We start from the raw sequence: 25,621 nt of genomic DNA, 5'->3' as shown, positions 1-25,621 counted from the left end.
GCCAGGATTCACATTTACAGGCTGCTCCCAGTGATGTATGGGTTGAGCTAGAGGGTTTTATGTCAGGGTTTCATAGCAATGTTAGTCCCCACCTTCATCTCTCCCACCCCACACTTCACTTTAGAAATTCAGCAGTGGCACGGCCACCACAGCCGTTCTGTGGTCAAGGCCACCGTGCAGCGTCTGTGCCATCGGCAGGCACCTTGCCCCGTGAAACTGCGACGCTGCGAGAGCTCTGCGGCAAGCCGAGCTTCTGTCAGGGGGCCTGAGGGCACCACGGCCTCTGCCTCTGGGCTTTTGGGTGCTGTACCTTCAAATATTTGTCCCTGCTGGGAATCAGAGAAGGTTTCTGGCTTGCTTCCCCTTGGCACCACCCCTGCTGGTGTGACGAGATGACCCGCCCGTGGTGCCCCAGGGCCTGGTGCCACGCCGAGGCAGTGCCGCAAGCCACGCAGGATGGCTGGATCCCACCTCCAGGAGATCACTGCCAAGCTGCCACAGGCTCCATCTCCCTTTTTCCAACTCCTCCATCCCTCTGGCTCCCCCTGCAGAAACATCTCTAAGACGAGCTGTCCCCCGGGGGAGGCAGCAACACCCGTAGGAGCCCTGCGGGGTGAGAGGGCGATCTCAGGGGATTGCTTGCCCTGGGGGAGCGTGACACGCAAGGTGTGCTGCGTGTGACACCCGATGGCGTTGCCAGCAGGAGCACTGTGCCGACGTGAAGAAATGCTCCTGGTTTTGCTATTGCACTGACACATCTCTGTTCTACACGGGGAAGCTGGGGCACGGAGCAATGCCTGAGCAGCTCAGCCGAGGGCAGAGAATGAATTTGGGATGCCTGCCAGTGAGTCGGCACATCCTGAAGGTACCTCCAGTCAGGCACGTTACTTGGCTAAACTGTAACCTAAATGAACGTGGTTCGCTCACAGGACGCAGGGTAAATCCTAAAGGCTGTGCTGCAATGCTGATGAGTGAAATCCACCTCTGCAGAGCGGGTCTGTAACAGGGCCGATACCCAGCCTCAGCACCACAGAACAGGGCTGATGCTCTGCTCGTTCCTGTACAGAGAGGAATTGCACCGGGGGAAGTGCAGTAGTGGAAAAGGAGCTCACAAAGACATCAAATATTCATGTGCAGTCTCTAGGTCTGGAGTGTATTTCATAAAGATAGATGGGGGAGTGTTTTATCAGCCAGCAGGAGGAGGGAGTACTAGTAAGTCTCAGCGTAAACAAGCTCTGCGCAGGAGTTTCAGCCCACAGACATTTATCCATCCATCAAAACCATTTGACTTTTTGCCCTCTTTTCTGGCAAAGGGGACTGGTAACTTCTCCCTGCGTGGGAGCAAACAAGGTGTACGCAGCAGCGATTGACTCACCTGGTGTTTGAGACACACATCAAACAGCCTGCTTGCTGCATTTTGGGGCCCCATGAGCAATTTATAGAAGGGTTTGTGCAGATAAATAACCAGAGAGATTTATGTGAGGCAACACAAAACACATGTTTTTTGGCTACAGAGATGAAGAAATGGATGAGGACTTGCAAGCTGTGTAGCTGAGGTTATTTATGTAAACGTTCCTGTTTGGTAGGATTTATTCTTGGTCTTCAGCTTACTTGGCACTGCCTTCAAAAGGCTGCAAAGCAAACAAGCACAGCAGGACCCATCACCTCTTTTACTGTGTTGTCTCAAAGGGGTTCGAGTGTACAGGTTTAAAAGAGGTTTGTCACAGTATCCCCGGGTGGGGGTACTGAGTATTGCAGGGTACTGAGGAGCTCTGAGATGACACAAGTACCTTTACCTGATACAGCCCTACATGTGTCTTCTGTTTAAGCAGGCACAGCCTTACACCAGTTTTCTTGGTTTTGGCTACCACATAGGCCTGCCCAGCGCCAGACCTGAGGTTTCTCAATGCCGGGCTCTCTGTGATGCTCTCCTTGTGTGAGTCCCCAGGAGATTTGCTGCCGCTCCCTCAGTACAAACCCCCCGAGAAGGGGAAGCCGCCTGAGCGAGAGATGCGATGACAGTTGGGAGCGGATTTTGCATTCCTTTTCCTCCCACACCACCATGTCTGGTATGCATTTGTCTTCTTTCGTTTACTAGAAACAAGCTGTGAGGCAGTGTTTGCTTTTGATTGGGAATACTTATTAAAAATGAAACATCAGATGGGGTTGTTGCTCACTAGCCTGCCATGAGCATGATGCGACTGCTGGTTGTCCTCCCCCCTTGCTGGCACTGTGCTGCCCATCGATGGCAGAATGGCAAAGGTCTGGACTGCCCCTGGGCAGCAGGGTTGATTTTGAGGAATGGCTTCTGACCAGGTTTTGGTGCCAAGTGGGAAGTAACTTGCCTCGTTTTCTTTGTCTTCCTCACAGGAAATGCTTGGATTAAAAATGGTCACAGTATGTGTTGAAAATAACACTCATTTTGCAGAAATTTGCAGCTAAGATCTGGTGGCAGATGGACAGGCAGCAGCAGCAGATCTTCTCCCGCGAATGTGGTCCAGTTGGGCTTGTGCTGCAGCTCATAGCATATCTTAGAGCCAAAATTGGAGTGAAAAACAGAATAAAGATGTATGAAGTTTTCTTACATCTTTCTCCAACTCCACCTCATGCTTTTCTAATCATCTGCAGTCTTTAAAAAAAAAAAAAAAGATGAATGACTTTCAGCCTGCGGATTGTTAACAAGCTCTTTGCTTGGACTGCCTCCTCTCTGCTGCTGGTTGCATGGGGAATGTTACAAACCAGTGCGCATTGCCTTCTTTTTGGATGGCAACTGTTCAGAAAGGAGAAGCATTCTTATTAATTCAAAGGACAAAGTAATAACTTTGTTTGTGGTACAAATCTTTTGACAGATTGTTCCAGTTAAGAAAAAAGCAATGTTTCAGGCAGACGGTTATGCAAACAGACCACGTGCCTGAGCACAACTTATTTATATCTAATCACAAACTTTATTTTGTACCGTGCACTGCCTCAGCTTGCCGAAGCACAGCTTGCTGTCATGCCCTCCAGAAATTTTGTTGTTTTGGGATTATCCCAATACTCAAAGCTGTGATCTGGGGCCACAAATAGATAACCATCACTCATCTACTAGCTAACATGCATTTGTTTCTTCCCCGGACTTTTTCATGCCTCCCAGACTGCACCTGGGGGAATGGTGACTGGAATTTTAGAAGCCAAGATAGGCTCCACCTGGGATAGCCAGGTGCAGGGTGGGCTTGACTGGTTGTGGTGGCCTATGGGAGCATGGCAGGATGCTTAAATATCAATGGCGGGAAGTAGGTGAGGTTTGCTGGGAGATGTCTGGGATTTGTTCATGTAGAGGCAGTACATCTAAACTGCATGTAACTGCTCTTTGGGAAGTGGGCTTTGAGAGGTGAGGGAACAAGTCCTGCCTTATTGCTGCTGTCACGTGATGCCTGGGTTTGGAGGTATGGGAGCACACCCACAATGGTTGCATTGCCTCCTTTTTGCTGCTGGAAGTTCCCATCAAACTGCTCACCTCAGGAGTCTCTTTTTTTCCCCTACACCTAAAGACCACCTTGTGAGTAGAACCTGGAAATGGCTGGCTCTAAAGGTGAGTGTCCAGTCCAGAGAAGAGTGCTACCCTAGCATTAAGAGCAGCTGGCAGAGCAGGCAGGAGCCCACACTGTGCCTGGCTCAGCTGGGGGCCTGGGACTTGGGTAGGCTGCAATGGGATCCTAGTGGGATCTGGTGCCCATTGGTGTTCTCCTCTGTAGTGAAGTCAACCTTGCTGCTGCAGCATCTCTGGGCATGCAGTCCTTCTTGGTCATCTTTCCCACAAGCTAGCAAGCTGCTTTGTGTGAGATATTCGGGTGTTTCTGTGTGTGCCAGTCAGGTTTAAGCCTTGGTTAAAAGTAAATTGAGGCTTCAGCTGAGTTGCTCCTGCTTTATGTCTCTACTGTGGGGAGTGAGGTGTGGTGCAAAGACAGGGCAGAAAACAAGAAATTTTCAGCTGATATCAGTTAATCCTCAAGGCAATGCAAAATAATGAGTTTTGGTGCTGGTACTAGCCTTACATCACAGCTGCTGGGTAGCTGGGCAGGCTGCTCATCCTGTTTTGCCAGAGTCCAAGACTTCAAGACTTGGTTCTGCTGTTCAAGTGGAATGAAAACAAGTTCCTAAAATACCTTGTTCCTATGCATATGGGGGGAGTGAAGTGCATCTGTTCCTGTTAGCATCTCCAGTGCCATGCACCTGGCTGCAGCTTCAGTAATGTTTCTCCTGAAAGGCCTGCTGGAGCCTGTCTGTGCCCACAAATACCTTTTGTCCCTGCTGAAAGACTTTTCCTTCTATTAACATGTTTGGTAGGAATGCCAAGTTCAGTGCATCTCATTCCTTCAGCTATTGCAACAGAGCAGATGGGGTTTTCATAGTCCTGATGTCAACTCCCCTGTGTCCCAGGCTGTCCCATGGCAGTGAGGGCTGTGCTGGGGCCCTTGGGGCCTGGAGCTGCCCTCCTGTGCTGCGGGTGCAGGCTGTGCTGAATTGTCAGCAGCCTTGTCCCCAGCAGGCCTCGTGTAGCTGCTGATCTGTGCAGTTCGTGAGTTTAGCTCTCTGAACAGCAAGGTCAGCGTGCTGCTTACCTGCCCTGGCTGGAATTTCTCCCTAAGCAAACAGCCAGTGCTCGCAGACCACCCGTTAGCCAGCAGCCTGTTCCCATTAGCTGAGTGCTAGCGACCCCCACGCTGAGGAGATGAATTGCCCCTGTGCCCTCTGATGAGGAGAGCTTTAATTATGAAGAGAACAAAAGGCGTTTTTCCCCAAACTTGGCGATGCAGGGCTCCCTGGCCTGTTTTGTGCTTTGCTGGGAAAAAGAGGGGAGCATGAGCAGTGTTTTGAGGTTCAGGCAGCCTTTCCATGAGGCTGCCAGCTCGCCTGCGGTGCTTACGGGGTGCCTGAGCTGGGCCACTGGGGTGCTATGGTGAGGGGAGGAGCTGATCCCCCAGCTGCAGATGAAACCCCCGCACCCCACGGTGGCTCTGCTCTCCTGTGATGGGGTTTTCCCTTCCCACTGGAGTATCCTGAGCCCCTGGAGGAGCTGGGGCTTAGGGTACTGCTTTCATGGCCTGCAAAGGCTGCATCTAAGTAGTGTCAGCAGATACAAATTTTGCTTACTGCCACTGTTTTGGTGGTTTTAACGCCTTCATGGGTTGGTGTGGCAGCATTTTCAGTTACCAGTTATGAAATTAGTTGTGATAGGATTGTGAATCTATTGTAGCCTATAATAAAACTTGATTTTAAAAGCTTGATTTTAAACTCTAGTGCAAAATTCAAATAAAATGTTAAACTATTCAGAAAGCCTGGCAGAAAAGGGAGGTCTTAGGGGGAAGGTGAAATTATTTTAATGAATTTGAGTTCTTAATATGACGGAATAAATTCAGTTAAAAGTTAAACTTACTTCAGATTCATGGCACCTTGAAAAACTCTCAGCTTTAACAAGGTAACACTACACGAGAATGCTGTGCTATCTGTTCTAGTCAGAAGCCACCCAACATTAGCTTCCAAAATGTAAAGTGAAGTGAGGGAAAATTATATCTTTTAAGTGACCTAATCTATGCTGGTGAGATGGATCTGGGTGGGATTAGCTTCTCCATTGGCATGAGGAGAGACAGAAATGGAGACAAGATTTTGTTTGGTGCTCTGTGACCTTGATAAAGCAGGCACCACAAATCAATAGTTCTGATCCAGGACTTCGCAACCCTTAACAGGCAGGAGGTGGAAGTGCCCTATCTTTTGAGGAGATCCTCCTGTTTCTTACTTGCCTGTTAAATTATCAGCTCCCAAAATAGCAATGTATAGTAGCCACATTCATAATTCATAATTAAAACTTCTACTGGTGTTCAGGCCCCACTGTTGCTTTGACCTCTGTCTCTGCATGAGCATCTATTTCAAGTGATGTGTGCCCTGCTCCCAGGGGAGAGCCCTGACACTCATCCTATCAAGCTAACAGAAGGTCATACAACAGTCATAAAAATTATCATAGATCCCTCCCACGTTCTTCATCCATGGCCAAACACTGCAACAGGGAACAATCAGGCTTGTAGCAGGGCATCCAATAAATCTGAAGAGGTATTAGGCAGAACTGAAGCTGTACAGCTGTTAGGGTAGAGGGTAGGTATGTAAGGAAGGTTATGGAAACGAGCCCTATCTTCCCTGTGGCAGTTTGGAAGCAAATCTGTACTTCAGGAACATCTTTAAAAGATGTAAATGTTTCATTTGACAAAAGATATTGCTTGCTATTTATTCATCAACTGTATTGTGTAGCGATCCCCTAAATTTAGTGAAGTAGGTTTGTAGAAATGCTGTTCTGCTCATTTGCTTTCTCACTAGTGGTTGTATCAGTTAAGGAGCTTATTCCATATCTGACCCATCCCACAGCAGTATCTCCCCTGAAGCCCTGTGCTGCTCCTTGTCAAAGTCTCACTGCTGCCAGAGGGGCAGGTTTTAGCTTTGTCACCTGGATCCTGGGAGCAGTGCATAATTCAGCCTTTCCATACAGAGGATTTGTGATGTGTCCTACAGGCTGTCCTGCTGCACAGCTCCAGCCCACCCTCCTGCTGCTTTGTCCTGGGCACTGCTTGCAGCAATGAGTGGGCCTGCCATATCTGCTGGCAATGCCAGCCCAGCAGGCAGCCAGGACACATCTCACTTTGCTGCCTGAGCTTTTTTTTTTTTGCCTCAACCCATTCTTTACCCTTTCCTAAGCCCCTGGGGCAGGCCTGGGGGAATGAGGCCATTCCTACACATCCCCTGTCTGCTCTGGCCCGGGGCCTGCTTCTGTCCTCAGACTGGGTGATTTGTACCCTGTGGGGTGACACTGGTTGCTGCAGCTAGTCAGTCTGGCCTTAGTGCTGACTGCTGCAGTGACACTAGCTTTCAGGCTGAGAGATGATCCGTACAGGCTTGTTCGAAGTGCATTTCCGCTGAAAGGATGGTGGTCATGGCTGTATTTCCCAACGAGTTCTCTACATGTGGTAATTAGCTGGAAGTTAAGGGTATTGGAAGTGTCTACAGACAATTGCCAATTCTAAGAATTTGGTGTGTTCCTGTCATTGACTGTTGGAGTGCTCGTGTGGGCATTGCATGAACAGTGGAGCGTGCTGCCAGGCTGGGTGTGTGGTGGAAGGGCTCTGATGCTGGAGGTCAGGACCTGTTAAAACTTCATCATGAAGTAAATTGAAGTGTTGATAATGTGCTGCAGGGTTAGGGTCACATGCAGTCACTAGATTTTTCTCAGGGTTATTTTGCTGCTCTCACACTGCTCAGCCTGCAACTTTGTGTATGGGGGAGGGTGTGATAAGAGAGGATTCCAGCTTTTCCCCTACGAGCCTTTTGGCTAAATGTCAGGGGTTGGGGTGGAGGTGTCAGCCACACTGTCTGTGAGGAGGGGAGTCTGATAGTCTGCATCTGCAAGCTGCTGGGGAGCCCCGGTGCAACTTTGGGGTGCAGTGTGTAAATGAGTGAGCGCCGCAGTGGTTCTGGGTCCAGGCTGACCTGTGAGAAGGGTCCCTCTAACCCCTGCTCACCCACAGGCTGGGCACAAGAGGAAGATGGACTGTGAGGAAACAGCTTCCCCAGGGAAGTGCCTGCAGGGACAGAAAACCAAAACCTCTGGAGCAGAGCCAGGCATTGATGAAGGAAGAAAGCTAACTTCCCCTTGTGGGGTTTGTAGTACAGGAAGTGTGGCCGCTTGGGATGTGTAAATGTAGGCATGTTCTTAGTGCTGCGCTTGTCCGAGAACCCCCCAGATCCAGGGTCTCTCTGTTAAGCAGTTGGTTGTTGGTGGTAGTGGGAGCTGGTGTGCTGGGGATGGTCTGGTCCTATGGCTTCTTCCGCTCCATCCCCCCAGTCTATTCCCAGTGTGTAGGTAAAGGGCAGTGGTATAAAATAACTGGAATGAGCTTTCAGCTGGTTCCTTTAGCTTGCCACGTGGCCCTGGGATGGTCAGCGTGGTTGTGTGCCAGTTTCTATGTGGGTATAAACTATTGCTTCAAGCTTCTGTGAGGCAGTTCAGTGCAGCCATGTGAGAAAAGATATTGGGATGTGTCAATGCCAAATACTGTTAGACTGTCACTTGCCAGCTGTGATCTCTGTAACTGCTTACAGAGCAATATGCACACAGCACTTGGCACGGACTTGCTGGTGGTAGGAGTCTGCTGGGCAGAAATTGCTTGAAGAACCCATATTGCTCCTTAGGCTTTATTTGGCTATTCCAATGAGATCTGTGCCTTTAGGAAGTGTGGTGCCTGAGATGTTCTAAGCAGATCGAAGTAGATAGTTTTCTTGCGTGAAAAAAATGTCTGGAGTAGAAATCCGGAAGACCCCAGCTGCAGAAGTAGCATCTAGGATGTATGCAAAGTGTTCTGCTTTTATTTCCAAGAGTCTTTTGTTGTGGTAATTGTTATCCAAGTGTTTTTTCTCACCATGCTGTTGAGGAGTGGCTCAAAATGCAAAACACTGTCCTTCTAAATGAAGGAGCAGCTGTGTGTGCTAGCTGGGTTGCTTGGTTTTCTGTCCCAGGAAAAGGGGAACCCCAGTGCTCAGCTGTTCCTAAAACATTGCTGTTGGGGGGAAAAAAAACTAACAGACACAGCAGGAATTGTGAAGCAGACAACTGTGGGGCTGGGATCTCTTCCCTCACCCAGCTCAGCACCTGTGTGTTTGCAGCTGGCAAGTCAGGGTCTGGGCTGTGCTCAAAGCCAGCCCTGGTGAGTGGCCTGGTGGCAGGGCCTGAGAGAGGCAGGAGGAGCTGGGTCCAGCCGGGACTGGCAGGGAGCTCATTACTGCTGAGGTTGGGCTCACTGCTTGCAAAATCAGGGAACAAAGGGATGTTATCTGTAAGGCTGGTGAAGCTCAAATGAGAACCCATCCCACCTTAGTCCATGATGCTGCAGCATTGTCCTGTGAAACCTCAGTGAAACACACAGCAGCTGATGTGCTGATGTCAGAAGATGTGTGATGCACAGCTGTGAAGGCTTGTTTCACTTACTGCTGAAAAACTGCTGGTCTGCCTTCCTGGGCTAGTATCCCCCTGGGGATCAGTAATACTGGTTTATGTACTGGCCTGAGTGCCTGTTGGCTTTGTCAGCCCAGAGCCCTCACACTGCTCTGTTGTGTTCAGCTGGGGGAGAGCAGAAGTGGGTGAGGTGACGTTACCCAGACCTCTCTTTTGGGCAGCGCCCAGTGATGCAGGCAGCTCTGCGCTAAAACGAAGCTCTTGGTAGCAGACTGAGCATATCAAGCACTCAGTGCCCTGGCAGCACTTCTGAAAGCCAAACCCAGAGTGAATGACAAAGTGTTTTTCCGTTCCCTGGAAAGTACATGCTCCCAAACTGCTTTCCTTGCTGCCCGTCTATTCACTGTGCATGGAAGATTTGTTTATGTTAGGCTGTGTAAGAAATATCTACGTGTTATCTCAGAGCTGGGCAGATAAATCCAGAGGAAGATTTACTTGAGTGTAAATCAAAGGCTTTGTTTTCTTGGATAGTTCTTTAGTGTCTTGAGTTGAAATCCATCATGTTATCCCTGCAGCACTCCAGCATTTTAGGGGAATTTGGAAACTTTGCCATCTACCACAGTTTGTAACAAGACTGGAAGCAGTGAACATATTGCGGTCTTTTTCTACTCTTAGAGCTTCTGCTCTGCTGTCTTTCATGAAACTTTTATTTTATGAATAATATTTAAAGAACTCTGAAGCCCAGATGAGAGCTGTGCAAATGATATATAGCCCAAATCCATGGCATACACCTCTAGTTGTGTGAACTGATTCTGTAGCAGCCCTCAGCTGAGCCTGTTTAACTGTATGCAACTGATGTGCTCAGGGCTGTATTAAACCAGCTTTCCTGTATAGGAGCAGGAGAAAAACATGCCCGTGGCTGCTATAGATCTTTTTCCAAATCATTTCAGGCAGGAATTATAAGGACTTCAATTTAAATTATGTAAAATGCAATTGTTCCCTAATTCCTTGCTGCAGGTGCTAGATTTTCCTGCATTTTATCATTTACTCATAGGTACCAGACAGTGTGCTGTGCTGCTCCACCTGCACCTGGCATTTGAGGAGGTTGTTGGGAGCCACAAGCTTCCTACATGCTCAGCAGATTTGTTACCTGGGCAGAGAGAACAATGAGCTGCTGCTTGTCCTCAAACCTTGTGGGTACATCCGTGCAGGTAAGGCTTTAGAAATGGGTGACGCTTGCATCTCCAGCTTCTGCTTTTGAAATATGCATGTAAACAGAATATAGGTCTCAGTATATTCCCAGCTGGAGATGGGCAGTCCAAGAAATGCTGCCAGAACTCTGGAGATTCACCAGAACAGTGTGGGTCTGGGTTATTTAGAGAGTTGAGCAGGATCAGTTCTGGGTGTTGACAGACAGTTTATGGTTTGTGTATAGCAGCTTGGCTTACTGGGCTGATCCTCGTGTTCAGTGTGATTTGGAGGCATTCCTGTTGAGAAATTGAGTCCTGCCTCCAATGCTGCATCCACAGGGCAAGCTGTAGACTCGCTGCTGTCTGCTTTTGCCAGCAGCATGAGCACTGCTCAGGTGATCACATGTATGCAAGTTAAATCATTCTGAAGTATAACCAAGTAGTTGGTAGTTGCTGATGCAACCTTTCAGACTGAAAAGCAAAGTGGCCTTGAGGCTGAGCTCTGCATCTGGCTGTTGGGCTGGGGGGAAGCTGAGTGCATGCGGCTGGTCTGGAGGAGAGGGGAACTGAGACTCAGCCAAAGGCACTAACTAGGATCACAGGGAAGGATGGAAAACCAGGTGCAGGAGCAAGAGTGGCGTTTCCATGGTGTGATTCCAGCAACAGGGCAGAGAGCTTAAGAGATAAAAGGTTAATTAGCTAGAGCCCCGGGTGTTGTTTGGTATGTGCCTTGTGTTAGCATCTTTAAGGAAGCATCTTCCTTTGAGATTTAAATGCTGGGTTCAAATAGCAGTCAGGACAAGAAGTTGTTTCCCATGTCACATCAAACTGGAAATGGCAAGATATCCAAACCAATTGGATTCTTGCACTGTCAGGTGCAGAAGGCTGAGAATTGCTAGCCAATACTTTCCTAAGCAGTTTAATTCAAGTTGCTGGTGTGTAAAGCTGCTGCCTTTATTTTCACTCAGAATCCCTAAGGATCACCTTCTCTTCCTTTTGGCTTGGGGATCATCAGAAGCAGAGCTCAAATGGCCAGTCCTCTTGCACAGCACCTTTGAAACAAGGCAGCTTTCTCAGGATATGTGCAGCTGCAGGCCATCAGGCACTCCCAGATTTTATATTTTATTCTGTTCATGTTTCTGGCTCCAGCATCACAACTGTGAGAGCTGGACAATATTGTTCCTGCACTGCTGCTGGAGGTTTCTGTCTTGGTGCTGATGCTGACAAGGTTTCCTGTTGGCATGAGGCTCAAGCAATCAGTACTTGCCTTTGCATCATAAAGTATCCTGTCAGTGTATTGCTGGTGCCTATAAAGGATATTGCTTGCAGAAGTGAACACATCAGGAGTTTAAGATGCCTTTTTCTACGATGATGGGATTGCCCAGGAATTTAATGTCTTCTAAAACCCTTAACAAAATGGTGAGCCTGCTGTTGCATTTGTCTCAATTGCACACGAGTATATTTGGGGGGCACTGTTAGTGTCCATTATCAGACAGCTCTTCTCCCAGGGAATTCCTTTTTCCATGGTGTAAGTCTGTCTCAGAAGTCAATAGCAATTCAGACAACTCCCATGAGCAAGTTCAAATTAGTTATCTTCTGCTCAGATTAAAACATCCTTGGCAACTTTCTGGAAAGTCTGGATAAATAAGACATTTAAAATCTGTTATGGAGACACTACTTTGTCAAAGTTTTATTGGAAGCAAGTTAATACTGGACAAGAGGCAGCTTTGAACTCATCAATTTAATACTTTAGGGTTAAATGGGGTGAAAATGTTGCCCATGCCAAAAGGAGCACTGAATCAGTTTTGCTCAGAAAGCAGAAATACAATTCTTTTGGTTCCACCCAAGGCATAGACAGTGTGGCTATATGCCTATTCAATTTCTGTTACTGTTTAAGTAATAACATGCTGGATCTTTTATTTCATTCTTCAGGGTTCATTCAGTTTCCACCATGGATTAGGGGTGATAACTTCAGAGCCTTACATTCTGCTTTTCATGTCATTTTTTCAGAGCCATTTTCTCTGTCCAGATCTCCCTGGCACAGCTCTGTGCCTTGTTTCTTTTCACCTAGTTCCAGGTAATCTCTTTCTAGCAGACATCAGATGAACAGAACATTTCAGAATTCTGCCTATTTGGAAAGGCCCTGCTATTACAATCTAATGTAAAATTCACTGCACTGACCCAGTCTTTGCTTCCACAGGCTGCATCATCTGTTTCTGGAGTCACCTACACAGATGCTGCTCCCCTGGACACCCTCTTGTATGGTTATAAGACCTAAAAAAATATTTCCACTTAAAACTGGATGACATGGTGTGATTGGCTGACATGAGCAAAGAAGTGCCTGACCTGTCAGTTGTCAGTCTTAAAAGCAGATTCCCTTCTTGAACCTGCCCAAAACTTAAGAGGATAGATAGTATCCCGGCTGATGGCAGAGGCAGGAGGGGGCTGGGATGGAAAGCTTTCTGCTGTCTCCAGCACTTGCGATTAGCAGTGTTCATGAACAAATACCTGCAGCCTTTTTGCAGACCCTGTGTGAGAAGCTGAGGATTTCATTAAATCTGTAATCCTTTGCGTATCTACAACTGTGCAGAAGCAAACATGAGATTTCCAGGTATTCCCAGTTCTTGGAAGCATTCACTTCCAGCATAAGACCTATTTGAAGGAAAAATGTCCTGTTGTCTGATATTTCTTTGAATTCTGGGAAAGATGTAGTGCTTTGTAAATGTCCTAAACCACTTGTGAGACCCCCTATAAGCAATTCCACTGCCAGGGCTAATCCACAGCCCCTGTCCCAGCCCCCATCTGAGTTTTCCTGGTCTCCCATTTCCTTCTGGCTTTTTTAGCTAATCTCCTATTCAGCCTCTGTCTCCGTATACTTGTCACTTTGGCCCATCTATTGATTTTTTGATGTTAATTTCTCCAAAGCACTGGGCTGAGCTTGAGTGTATGGAATTTTCTAGGGAATTTTAGAGATCAAAAATTGCTGTCTTGAGATTCCCTTTTTGAATGCCATGCTATTTGTTGTCTTAGTTAGTGCTTTATCCCTTCCAGATGTTTTCTCAGACTTCTTCCCCTAGGAGGTGCTCTGAGATAATTTCCCACTGTTGATAAACTGGTGAGTGTTTTCTGAGTTTGTTCCTGAAATCTTTGTTTAAACCACACCAGGACAGCATGCTAGCTTTTTTGATGTTTTTCTGCTATAATCTAATACTTGACAGCTAAGACTCTCACCATGAACAGAATCTGTTCAGCTTAGTTATTTTGTAATCAAAGCCTGGGAAGGAGAAAAAAGAAAAAAACTCACTGGAAAGAGTCGAAGTCACAGCCTGAACCTGCTAAAACGAAGAATAGTATAATGCATTTTTTAAACTGTAATTCTGGGCAAATATCCTTTCAGAATGTGCTCTGGGATTGATGCTTGGCAGAAAATCATGACTGAAGACAGGGATATATTTGGCCCCAGTTAGGATTTCCCTTCGTTTTGTAGCCAAGTGCAAAACCACCATCCAGCTGCATTACTAGATATAGCACTGACCTTTTTACCTTATTGGACCATAGTTTGACTCTTAATTGAAATTGCTCTATAATTACACCTTATGTCCCAATGGACGCTTCTGTCTTATAAAACCAACACAGCATATTGGAACAATCTGCTTGCAAGTGATACAGAGCAGGCTGCGAGGAATGACTGCCTCTCATCTCCGTTGGTGGTGACTCCTCCTGGATGCTCCTCCAGAGCTGCTATGGAAGGAGATGTACACCTGGGTTTTACACGGGTCAGGGAGGTCCTGGCTGGTTTCAGGGGAGTTGATTCTTCACTTCAACTGACTGTCCAGGACATTCCCATGAAACAAAAGCAAAACCCCAAGGCAGCTGGAAAATTTTCACTGAGATCTTATGGCAGGAAAAAGTTGTCTGTGGAAATAGCCTGGTCCTTCAGGCCTGCAGTGACACTAGAACAGAGGGCACATGTGCAGATACACCCTGATGCTGAGTGGCAGGAACCTGGGGCTTCCTGGCTCCAGCACTGGCATCTTTGTCCTGGCCGTGTTTCAACCACATAATAAGAAAAGTACTTGATTTCCACCAGCCTCACTGCTGTCTCCCTTGCAAAAACTTCCTGTGGGACAGTAAGTGCCAGCTGCATGTTTAGCTATGCTCCTGATCAAATTCCAGGAGAACAAGGGCATAAATGTGCTGCTAGGTTTAACATGTTCACTCTTGCCTCCTGTGGTTCTGATGCCTTCTTATTGAAATAAAATGCAACTTGCACCAAAAGGCTCAGTGAACTTTGCGGCAAAGAATATAGTGGGATTTCTGTGGAGGATCACTTGCATTTGCTCTCTGTACCTTGATGTTCTGCCTAGGAAGGGGGATGCAGCAGTGTTTTGTAATACTGATGGCTGCAGGCTGTGTCAGCAGGCAGTGGATGGGCTCTGGCTGATTTGGCAGTCAGGTGTGAGTAAGGTAATGCTTTCCACCTAATGAGCAAGACTAAGATGAGTATTAAAAGAGCAGCTTCTGTAGCTGAAATGATATCTGTAAAATACAGCACAGAAATGCTATAGTAGCGAGCCAATTATGCAGTGTAGTAGAGCTGAAGCAGTAGTCATTTGGCATGAGGCATGCAAAAACTCAAGTCAATTATTCCTTCCTGAACTGTCCAAACTACCTTTAATGGTCTTGAGTAATGGGATATCTGTCAGTCTTGCCTGGACTGCTCCTTGGTTGAGAAGCTCTTTCTTCCTATCTGTCTGTGTTCACTTTTGGTCAGATTCATCCAGTTTCATCTGCTCTGGGCCTTCTTTCTCTCACAGATTCTGCTTTATACATGCCTGAGCTGCACAAACAGCCTGTACCTCTCTAGGAAAGTTACCTGTCCCAGGAGGGACTTGCCAGTGCCGAAGATGGGTTATCCATCATGATCAAAATGTGTTATGGAGACAAGTGCGGAGTCCTGGGGACTTGCCTGAGAAGTTGGGTAATTGGTTGCATGTGAGGCTGCTTAATCACTGTCAGCTTGTGAGTTGAGTGGATGAAAAGTCTTGTGGTGGTTTGGGGCTGTCTGGAGGGGATGTGTAGTGTTGCAGAGCAGTTGGGGAGATGCTGTTATGGTCAGCATGAATTATGCAAGTTAAATCATAGGAATATGATGTAAAGGCTGTATCCATGTCCCAAAACACATGCACATGCTCAAGATGGCACAGGACTGATGGACAGATAGGTAGACATTTGTCATTGGTGCTCATCTGGGGGGAGTGTGAATAAGCTATGATCACCTCACATCAGGTGGGCACCTAAAACTAGGTGGAAGAAGCTGGGCTTTGATTTCTCAGCATGGCAATTCTTGTCCTTTAGCTGTCTTATCTGTAAATTGGGGTGATTCTGCCCTACCCTCACAGGAGCATGTTAAATTTAGTGTTTGTGGGGCACTGAGACTGAACAGTGGTGAGCAGAATAAATGAAGGGAGGTGAAAGTAAGAGCTCTGTGCAGACAGCAAAGCTTAGAAGCCCATGCTGAGCAATGGAATTTGAAAGAAAATAGTGAGAAGCTGTTAAATGAGTACTGTCCTTCCTGTGTGCTGACTGAGGCTGGGATCTTGTGGAGCAATAGTCCATGAACTGTATTTTAATGCTAGCTACACTGGAAGTTTCTGTTATAATGGTTGGTTTGGCTTTTGTTCAGTATAGCTCAAGTGGTGATGGGTATAAATACTGTCATGAGGCATATGAGGAAGATGCTGAGCACATAGGAGATGCAATTGATGCTCTGTGTGTGCTGACCCCTCTGAGCAGCTTTCCTCTTCAGCTGGGCTGCTGAGAGTACATGGGTGAGCACAGGGATAGTGATCAAGAGAAATTTTTGTAAGAAATGGCAAGCCTAGAATGATGGGTATTATCTTTCTCTGAAGAACTTGTGGAGCCTGATGGCAAACTGCCATTTTGCCAGTTGATAGAAATAATTTCCCTGACAAACTATTTGCAACTACTTGGTAATCAGCTTTCTCCAGCTCATGTCATGCCATCTGGAAATGCCCAAAGCCTGGCTATTAACGACTGGCTTTCAGCTCAGCAGGAAGACTTTGGGCTCTTCATTTGCTGATTTGCTAATCAAAGAAGCAGGCAGATGCTGCTGCTGTTGGGGCTTGTGGTGTGAAATAAAGCATGCTTACATCTGAGGGCAGCATTACTGTGTGGGGCACTCCAGCTCCCACCAGCCTCATATCCACCCTCCTGTGCATGAAAAGCAGGCTGTGTACACTCGTGAATCAAGCATGGATGGGTAGCTCCCCCCTTCCACTTGAGATTGTTTAGGTTTGGGGTTGTCCAAGGGGCTTGGGGAATGCAGCGCTTGGCTCCCATAGTGGGCTGGTACCAAACACCCCTGCAGGCAGTTTGAAAGCTCCAGGAAAAGCTTTGTCCAGAGCATTAACTTGATTTTTTTTCTCTTTTAGATGAGAGAAAAGAGTTCAGATGTTTCAATGCTTAAGGAAAACCTATAGCAAAACCTCCCTGCCAAACTTAAGCACCACTTTGTCCAGGAGCTCCCTGTTCAGTGCAGGACCATGTCCCCAGAAGAACCCCAGCTTGCACTGACATGAACCCTTCCCATCTTCCCGCTCCGGATTGTCCTGGTGCTTGGCTGACCCTGTGCTGCTGTTCCTATGAACTTTCTTTTATCAAGTAGTGAGGCTTAAAACAAAATCCAAGATTCTCATTTCCTTTCCTGAACACTTACTCTGGACAAAATATCCTACATGTGAAGAGGTAGGATGAAAATCACAAGACTTTGACACCAAAGAGTTCTTCTCAACTCTGGCCCAAGCTTCAGGTTTTTGAGAAATAACTTTCATTGGTCATCCCAGGAGAGTGCTTCTAAACAAGTATGTTTTCCACTGATGTTTACAATAAGATGGAGTAGCCAGAAAATCTGAAACCAGAGAAGAATTTGGTCAGTGTCTTTGCCAATGGGGAAGTTCAAGTAAATAAAGAGCATCTGTTATGAAAATATCTTTTGAGAGGTGTTGTCCAGCCCAGGCTCTCAAAGGCTGTTAGCACCAGTGTTGAGAACTCCTGGCATATCTTTAGTTTGTTTCAACTTGTTCACATGCATCTAAGTGAGAAATGGACAGTTTCACAAAGCCTTTTTATTCATTGCTATACATGTTTCATATTACAGTTTTCTGTATAGACAATTACTTTTTCTTGATGTTACTGCTTTTTGTTTACTAATAGTCAAGAGTTTGCCAAAAACTGATGCCTTTCTGGGGCCTTTACTGCAGACTGTTGCTTTCTTTGTAATTACCACTGATTCAGCAAAGCACTTCTAATTTTTTGTATATCAGACCAGCTTTTGACTTTAGGGGTATGCCCGTACATTTACCTTGAAGTCTGCAGTTTACTGGATTGTGGCCTAATCTGGGAGTAATCTTCAGCCCAAGTGGTCCTGAATAATTAAGATATCATTTGTTGGTCACCAAATGAAGTGCTAGTCTGTTTAGGGTTGCATCTCAGCAATATTAACGCCTGTAGCTGTCTGAGGCATTCAGCTCCCTACAGGACCAGCTCTGAGCACAAGCACTTGCTTATCAGGCAGCCTTCTCACTGGCATGGATGTGAACTTCTCTTGAGACTTGGAGCCTGCCCCAGAAAGATTCATGTAGACAACGGGGATGTGTTAATCTGTGAACAATCAGTCTGATAAAACCAGATCAGGCTCCCAGTCAGATCTTCTGTTCATTGTTCAGCCACATGGCGGCATTCAGCACGTGCAACCACAACTGGTGATTTAAATGCTCATTTGCCTTGTAATGAGCATGCCACTTACCTTCAAATTTTACTAGCTCACAAGACTTCTGAAATGTATGAAGCTCACTTTAAAATGTTTTTTGTTCCATGCTCAAGACAGAAGAGCCTCTTAGCCTTGTGATGAAGATGCCACTTTGAGTTATTTGCAGTTGATTACTGTTTTCCACCTTTATGTGGTTAATGCTGCTTTCCAAGACAATATGGAAAATTCAGAGGTCATGTTGCTGCTAAGTCAGCGCATTAAGTGCATGTTAAGATGTGCATTTAGAGCATGGAGAATGTGAATTCTGCATGACCAGGGTGCCAAAAGGAGATGGTAAATCCTTCAGAGCAGGGAGAAGTTCTGGTTTAGAAATAAATACAGCAAAAGTTTTCTATATTACGATGTGCTTCATGCTTTACCGTAGTAAACAATTTACTTTATAAGCAATAGGCATATGTTCAGAGAACTCCCCTTCCTCAGTCCGAGTTTCCATCACTGCAGGCAATGTACTCCACCTTCCTGCATGTAGAAGGGGGGAAAAGATGGTGAGAAGAGGGAGGTATCTCTACTCTTTTCCAATTGCTTCTTGCAAATGCAATGCTAAACGTTGTCAGTGTGCAGGAGGACGGTTCTGGGAGTACAGCAACCCATCAGAAAATCCTGTCAGAAATTTTCCACCAAAACTCATCAAGTTTCCCAAGGAGCCTGTAGGAGGGTCTGGCAGGCAGGTAACAAAGATGATTCCTAGCAAAAAGGTTTATAATACTGGCAAATGGGAGTTTTGAAGCTAATCACCAGCATCTTGGTTTATGACCTGACTGTGGACTTCAAATGTATGCAAAAATAACAAAAACCTCCCTTTGCTGGCAGGGATTCCTCAACTTCTTTAGAAATGTCTCTGCTCTGCATACTTATCTACCGTATCTTGGATAAGACTTTTGTCTTATCACCTTGCCTTACATGGTGTTGAAGCAGGGGAGATGCATCCTTGGGAACACTTTTTCTGTTCTTCTGAGAACATTGTAGAAATTTAAGTGCATTTTTGTATTGTGGCTGAACTCTCCCTGTGAAAGTGATTGGGTATTTCATTAGGAGCTTAACTATTGTGGAAAATCAATATATGCACGTGCTTTATGCTGGCTGGCTTGATAAGATGTCTTCCCTTAACTTATAAACCTGATCTCCTTGGACCATTGTTAGTTGTATGTGGCATGTTAATCGAGTGTTACATAAAGTTTTGACTGAGCTTTCTGCTTTGGGCTGTGTATGGAGTCTACCTGGGTAGCTGTAAGTACAGTTTAAGCTCGGTTTGTCCTCACTGTGAGCCTTCAATGGATCAGATGTTTACTGGCAAGTATCCAACACTCAGAAAACATCAATGCAAATGAAAGGAGTTATGCATAACTCTGAAAAACAGTTAATTTAGTAAGTCTGGCCACCAAATTCTTGGCTCTTCTCCTATGGCTGCATGCTTTTCAATCATACTGAGCTGTGGAGGGTGTTGGGGGAGAAACTACAGCAGCTAGACTGCAGAATGGCCACTAGTTATCAAGGAAGGGGAGATATAAGCTGCTTCCAAACTTTCTTCATATCTAAGTCTGTGAATGGTCTCCTTGTCCTCTCTAGGAGCATTTTAGGGACTTCTACTGACCAGTGGATGAAAACTTTTCCGTAGAGCCCAAAGTGGCATACTGACAGCCTTGACTAGTACAAGTTCATTGGACTAGCCATATAACAATGCTCTGGAAATTCCTTTCAACAACAAGATTTTGTGGTCTAGATTATATTGCTGACAGAATATCCAGAGGTTTTGGTCAGTTGGGAAATGATTAAGATTTTTTAAAGGTGTTTTTTCATATTGGTTGTTCTCAAATGAAACACAGATGCAAGACTGCTTGAGCTATAAATCTGGCCTCAATCATTCATTTCAACATCATACTGTGCAGAACGGCCTCCACTTAAGTCATTTCCAAATGACTGAACTTCACATTTTCTTCTGTTATTGTCATCAACCTCAACAGATGTCATAATCAAGGAAGAGCCACTAATGAGAAGCTGCTGGTAAATTTGGCATGTCTCAGTCACTTCCACGTGCATACCTGGAGAGCAGACTGCATCTACAACTGCCAATGTGAATCAAAAACAAAACTAAGAATGAGTGGGTACGTTAGCTGCTCTTGCAGACTGCTCTGTATAATCAACGTAGCCTTGTCAGGATATAGGCAGGAGACAACCTGACTCGTGGAGAAGGTGCACATTTTGGACCAGATGACCTCCTGAGGTGAGGTACCTTCCAACCTTAACCATTCCAGGCTTGTGGTTCCACAATTACACTGTAACTAGAGCTGGAGACAGTCGCTGCTCAGCATAAGTGGTTTGCTGTAAGAACTATCTTATAACCCAACTTCAGTCTGTTTTAAGATTTTTCACACAACTCACTACATCACTGACTAGTATAAAGTATGAATATCTTGCTGCTCCATTACATCTTTTTTTTAAATGTTTATCAAGATGGCAAGAGATTGTTCTCTTGCTGTAAATGGTGCAGTCACTGGCTGTTTCTTTCCACTAACTTTTTACACAGCAGGCATTTTCCAGATATTGACATGGCTAAACACACTTGTGTCTACCTGTTTCCCAACAGATTTTTCTCACGGATTGAATTTGAGTAAAGCAATGGAGAGATGGTAAGAAAATGGAGAAGAAAATGTGTACATTTCTGTTGATGCATGTTTTCATCCCAGCTGTTCTTTTAATAGTGATGTCTGAGAGAATTTTGGACATGTCACTATTGAATCAGCTGTGACATCCAGTGAATGACAGCCCATGCCTGATATGCAGAGCCAATTTTTTTTTTCAGGCTAAGGGCTGTCCTTAGCCTCCTTCCAACACGCAGGTTCCCTCTGTTTGGATCCTTGTGATGGAAAAAGCCAAGATGCCGGTCTGAACAGTCAAATGCTTTGGACCAAAAAATAATTCAAGAACCCATTGTACTTTATGATCACACGGAGAGGTAGTTGTGAAACTGAAAGCTGTTTGCAAACAATTTGTTGAACCAGAGACTAAATTACCATCTGGCCCCTTTGTGCAGCTTTCCCTTTCTGCTGTTCTGCAAGTTCTTGCACATGGGAAGATTTACGTTGTTGATGGAGAGTGATTTTTGAGCCTGTGGCCAATGCTAATTTTGTGAGGAAATAAATTTTGGGTTTTGTTTCACTCTGAAATGAAGGTAATGTATTAAAGTCAAGTAAGGTCACAATCACAAACCATGCCATGTGCCACAAAGCCTCAGCATTAAATTACTTGCACTGGGTATCCAGTGTTAAGAGCAGTTTGGCAATCACCTGGTGCTCTGGTCCCTTGGGAGAAGTTATGTTGGGCTCTATTAAATTAAGAGGGGTAAATCCCCAAAATCCACCCAGAGGAAGCTTGTAAACAGGGAAGTGAATGGTTGAAAACAAAATGCTGAAAAGCTGTTCACCAGCTCTAATTATTTAACTTACACTGTGGATACTGCAGCAGAGATGATGATTGGATGTGTTAGAGGTCTGGATTGAATCCAGACCTCTGGGATGATTTTCTGTGACAGTTTTTGGTTAATTATAAGAACCACATAAAAAAAAGGCACAAAATTCATCCTGTTCTGTTTAAAATTTTTCCCTAGTGTGTAAGACCTTCTTTAAAGGTTACCCTCTGATACATAACACATCCTGTGTCATTTTGCTAAGCTATGACTCTGTAAGAAGTGGTTGAAATTTACAGCTTTGATTAGTCATAAGCTCTAGAAGTGTTTATTTTTCTCAGTTGCTCTTGCTGTGTAATGAATGTAACTTTGAGTACCCTCAGACTCTAGCCCTGGACTCTGGCAGCCTGCTTCTTTCCAAGAAATAGCACATCAGTTACACTGTGCTGGTAACATGAATTAGGTCCTCCTGCTTATTACAGAAAAATAATTTGCAGGCTGAGGAGGAGAGACTAGAACCAAAGTCTCACAAGGTCATTTCTGGCTAAACTGAAAATAAACCTGTGTTTTAAAGGCAACTTGAGAAAATTGCAGCCACTTATCTGTATTGGCTTGCAGAAAGGAGCTGTCTGCCTGTTTGAATGCAGTGGTTGCAAACTGGGGGGTTCCTGTTCCATAAGTAAGTCATTTGTTTCAGTGAGTTAAAATTCCCTCTTTGCACAGAGGTCTGTGACTGCTGGCAGTCCCTGTGATTAGTACCACGTTTCACACAGCTCGGCGTTTCTTGTGGACATGGAGCTGCTGCACATGAAGGATCGTGGATCTTCGGGAGATTTTAGAGGCATTTATTTTCTGTGAGAAAACTGAATGTGGTTTGTGGGAAGAGGAAAAGCCGCCATTAATGCAAGACATATGTTTGGTAAATGACTAATACAGCAATTAAATTCCAATTAACTATGCTTCTGTTTATCAAGACTGATTAGCTAGTGTTTACTGCAGGGTATTCAATTTGCTTTACACTCCCATCACGTTCTAGATGATAGCTGGGTGGTGAAGACTTGTTTCAAAGCCTAGGGAGCCTTTTCCTGGGGAGGACTGAAGCTGAGGCACTGTGCCCTTGCCTCTTGCTGTGCTGGGCTCCCTGCTCGCTACCCCAGCACCTGCATGTGAATGGCTTTCGCAGCAGCTATCTTTGCTAGCCTCGTGCTGTTGGAGTTGAAGCTTCTGGTGCTGCTGCCTTCCTCAGACCAGTGTATGCATTTTTCTTAATAAAACGTAGAATTCTGCTGTTCTGCCTGTGTTCAGGGGTGACAGGTGCCTGGTTCATTCTTACTGGCATCAGCTGGGAGATGTTTTGCTCACCTTTTCGTTGTTCTTTGATATTCTTAGGCTGATGCACCACTGCCCAGACTCTTTTGTCTGCCCACAGCATTATCTTACAGGCTTCCCTTGCAGCAAAGTTTCACAGAAGAGGCTTGAACCAACCTGCTGCTAGTGCAGGTGGGGCTTGGTGGTGGCCTGAGCTGAAGACTATGGGCTGTACCAGCTCTGGTGCATGTGCTGGGTCATGGGATTTACCAGGAATTTGGTGCCCTCCAAATTCTCACAGGTGCTTTTTTTCAGTGTAAGTTATTTCCCTCTAAAAATATCCTTTGGGGGGCTTAACTGGACAAGAAATTATGGCTCTTAGGAGCTTGCTGCTTGAGTTAAAATATAAAACTTTGCTATTCCCCCGAGATCACTTGGCACCCAGGTGGTGTTGCAGAATAGAGGATACACTCCCCTTGCCCAGGAACTGAATATATATATATACACATATATATATTTCATTCAACAGAATGGAAGAGAAAAATAGAGAATGAGGCATTAGGGACTTGTATGCTGTTGTGTCAACAATTGTTTGGCATTGGAGCAAAGCCCAGTAACCCCATCAGCTCCGATTTGCAACTGGAAAGCAAGCTGGAGGGTCAGGTTCATTACACGGGGAATTCTGCTCAAGTGCCAGCTTCAATCCAACATGGAGATGCTGAGGAAGGGTGAAGGCAATGTGATTATCTCCAAGTTATGGAAGTTACCATCCATTAGAGGAGGGAGCTCATAATTTCCTACAATGAACTGAAGTAAGGCTGGAGCGGAAATAGGGGGTGGAGGATTTTCTGGCTTTTGAGGTTTTATGAACCTTGCAAACAGTTTATGGGTTCACAAAGCCAGCTGAGTCTGAACTATTTTTTTTGGTAATTTAAACCCTTTTCTTTCCAGAGCCATTCAGGTTACTAATAAAAATAATGTCAGGCAATGAATTAAAGCTCAAGCTCTCCTGTGAAGAATAGAACATCCTATCGGCCTCTGAGCAGCAGAAAGCACATGCGCTACCTTTATTCGCTGGCTAGTGTTTTGGCTGCAATGTTTGTAGTCACACCCTTATTTTCAGTAGCTTTAGTTCTTTATTTAACATGGGTTTTCAAAATTTCTAAGAAAATTAATTAGAATTTTTTTCCATTTGTAACTGCATGAATTTCTTTTGATCTCCTCTATCCAGTCTCTTACTGTGGCAACTAATTTAATCCAAATTTACAATTTCTTAAAGGTAACTGTGTTCCAGTGTATTTTGTGAAAGTGTCAAGAGAGAGGAGGGAGGACCTTATTAATGATACCAGTGAAGGCAAAAATCTTCAGGGAGCTAAACTCATGAAGCATTATAAACTTATAACCCTCTTACACCAACACAAAAAAAAAAGGTGGGGGGGAGACGAGGGCTCAGGGGAGAACTCCATGCTTCAAATTCATGAAAAATTTGTAACTGCAGCAACTGAAGTCTGTAGGAAATTCAGTGTTAGCCCATGGAGCTCTCTGTGTTTCTGCTTTGCTGAATGTCTCTGTAAAGCAGTATGTAACCCTAAACATCTGTGAACAAATCAAACTGACAATCCAGGCAGCAGTGAAACTAAATCAGTGTGTTTGTTATTCCGCAGCTAGTCATAAGAGAAACATGGAGCTTGTTTCACAAATTGAAACATCCCAAATTATCAGCAGGCCTATGACCATTCCAGGTTCTTGCTTTTTATTGGTAGTTACCGAAGCCAAACAGGACCAGACTGAGTCTGTTACTTCATCTCTGCTTGGCTGGAAACGCTGCTGCGGTCTGATTGTGCTCCTAGAAATAACAGGCTTGGCTTTGGCTGGGAGGATGCTGGACCTAGAGGCAGAGTTTTGTGAGCTGATCCTACCACTTATGGGATGAGCTCCCTTTGGAGTGTACAGCTTGCTGGACACTAGAAATAAAGACATGAAAGAAATAGAGATGTGAATGTTCTGGAGGGAGCTCTGCATAATGTTGTTTTCATAGCCAAATTTTCAGACAATCCCAATGATTTTAATAATAAATTTAGGAGGGAGGAGAAAAAAGAAGTGAATATTTTGAGGAGGAGGTTGAGTTGTTTCTTGCCAATGTGTCTGTTCTGTGCAAGCTGGCAGCAGCTGGGCTGTGGTAGCAAGCAGCCACTATTGAAAGATCATCCTCAGATTTTCATCCTCTAAACTCCTGTGTTCCTGGTAAACACTGTCTCATGATCTAGCTGTGATAAAGTGTATATTTTCATGACCTAATCATGTGCTTCAGAGATTTTACACCACCTCTTTTCCTGCACTGGGGTGTGTGTGTGTCCTGCTGGGGTGGGGATGGCCTCCTGTGGGCATCTGGGATGATATGGTGGTTTGGGTCAACGCACAGAAACATCACATGCAGGCTTTGCCTTCCTGTATCCTGCTATAAAACGGTGCAAGCAGTCGGACTCTGGGACTTCATAACCAGGTGTCTGACCATCTTGTAATAACAATTTTAGCTGTTTGTGGTTACCACTGTTGGAGGCACTTGCCCAGGGCCATGCATGTTCTCCAGGGCACTGCTCACATTACTTCACAGCCAAAACAGACACATGCTAGGGAGTGGAAATGGAAGACAGTCTCTCTTTGACATTGACCAGTTCCCTGGTACATGGCTACCTGGAAAATTGGAAATGGTCCATGGTAGCATCTGAGTGTCCACCAGCTGGTGTGAGGTTGGGGTGCTCGGTCCTGATGTCCTGTTTGTGCCGCCTGGTGTAAACGATGCTCCAGGCCATGGTATGTGGTGGTCACACAGCTTTTGCCTTTGTACAAGAAGCTGAATAGTGCCCTAAAAACCATAGCACAGAACAGAGCCT

General features: G+C 45.5%; 1 long non-coding RNA gene across 2 annotated transcripts; it reads left to right on the top strand.

Annotated features, from left to right (window-relative positions):
• The first annotated feature begins 1,194 nt into the window (after positions 1 to 1,194).
• Positions 1,195 to 25,401, top strand: LOC310902738. 2 transcript variants are annotated; one of them, XR_014586957.1, is made up of 6 exons: positions 1,195 to 3,425; positions 3,531 to 3,571; positions 10,029 to 10,185; positions 16,620 to 20,237; positions 20,601 to 20,643; positions 22,193 to 25,399. It is a non-coding gene; the product is annotated as an uncharacterized lncRNA (long non-coding RNA). The 2 variants fall into 2 exon arrangements; XR_014586956.1 differs by having other exon boundaries at positions 20,601 to 25,401.
• The last annotated feature ends 220 nt before the right edge of the window (positions 25,402 to 25,621 follow it).

This window comes from Anser anser (assembly GCF_964211835.1).
Source record: "Anser anser genome assembly, chromosome: 7".
Lineage (NCBI taxonomy): Eukaryota > Metazoa > Chordata > Aves > Anseriformes > Anatidae > Anser > Anser anser.
Note: the sequence above shows the minus strand (reverse complement) of the source record. Positions and strands in the feature narration are given on the sequence as shown.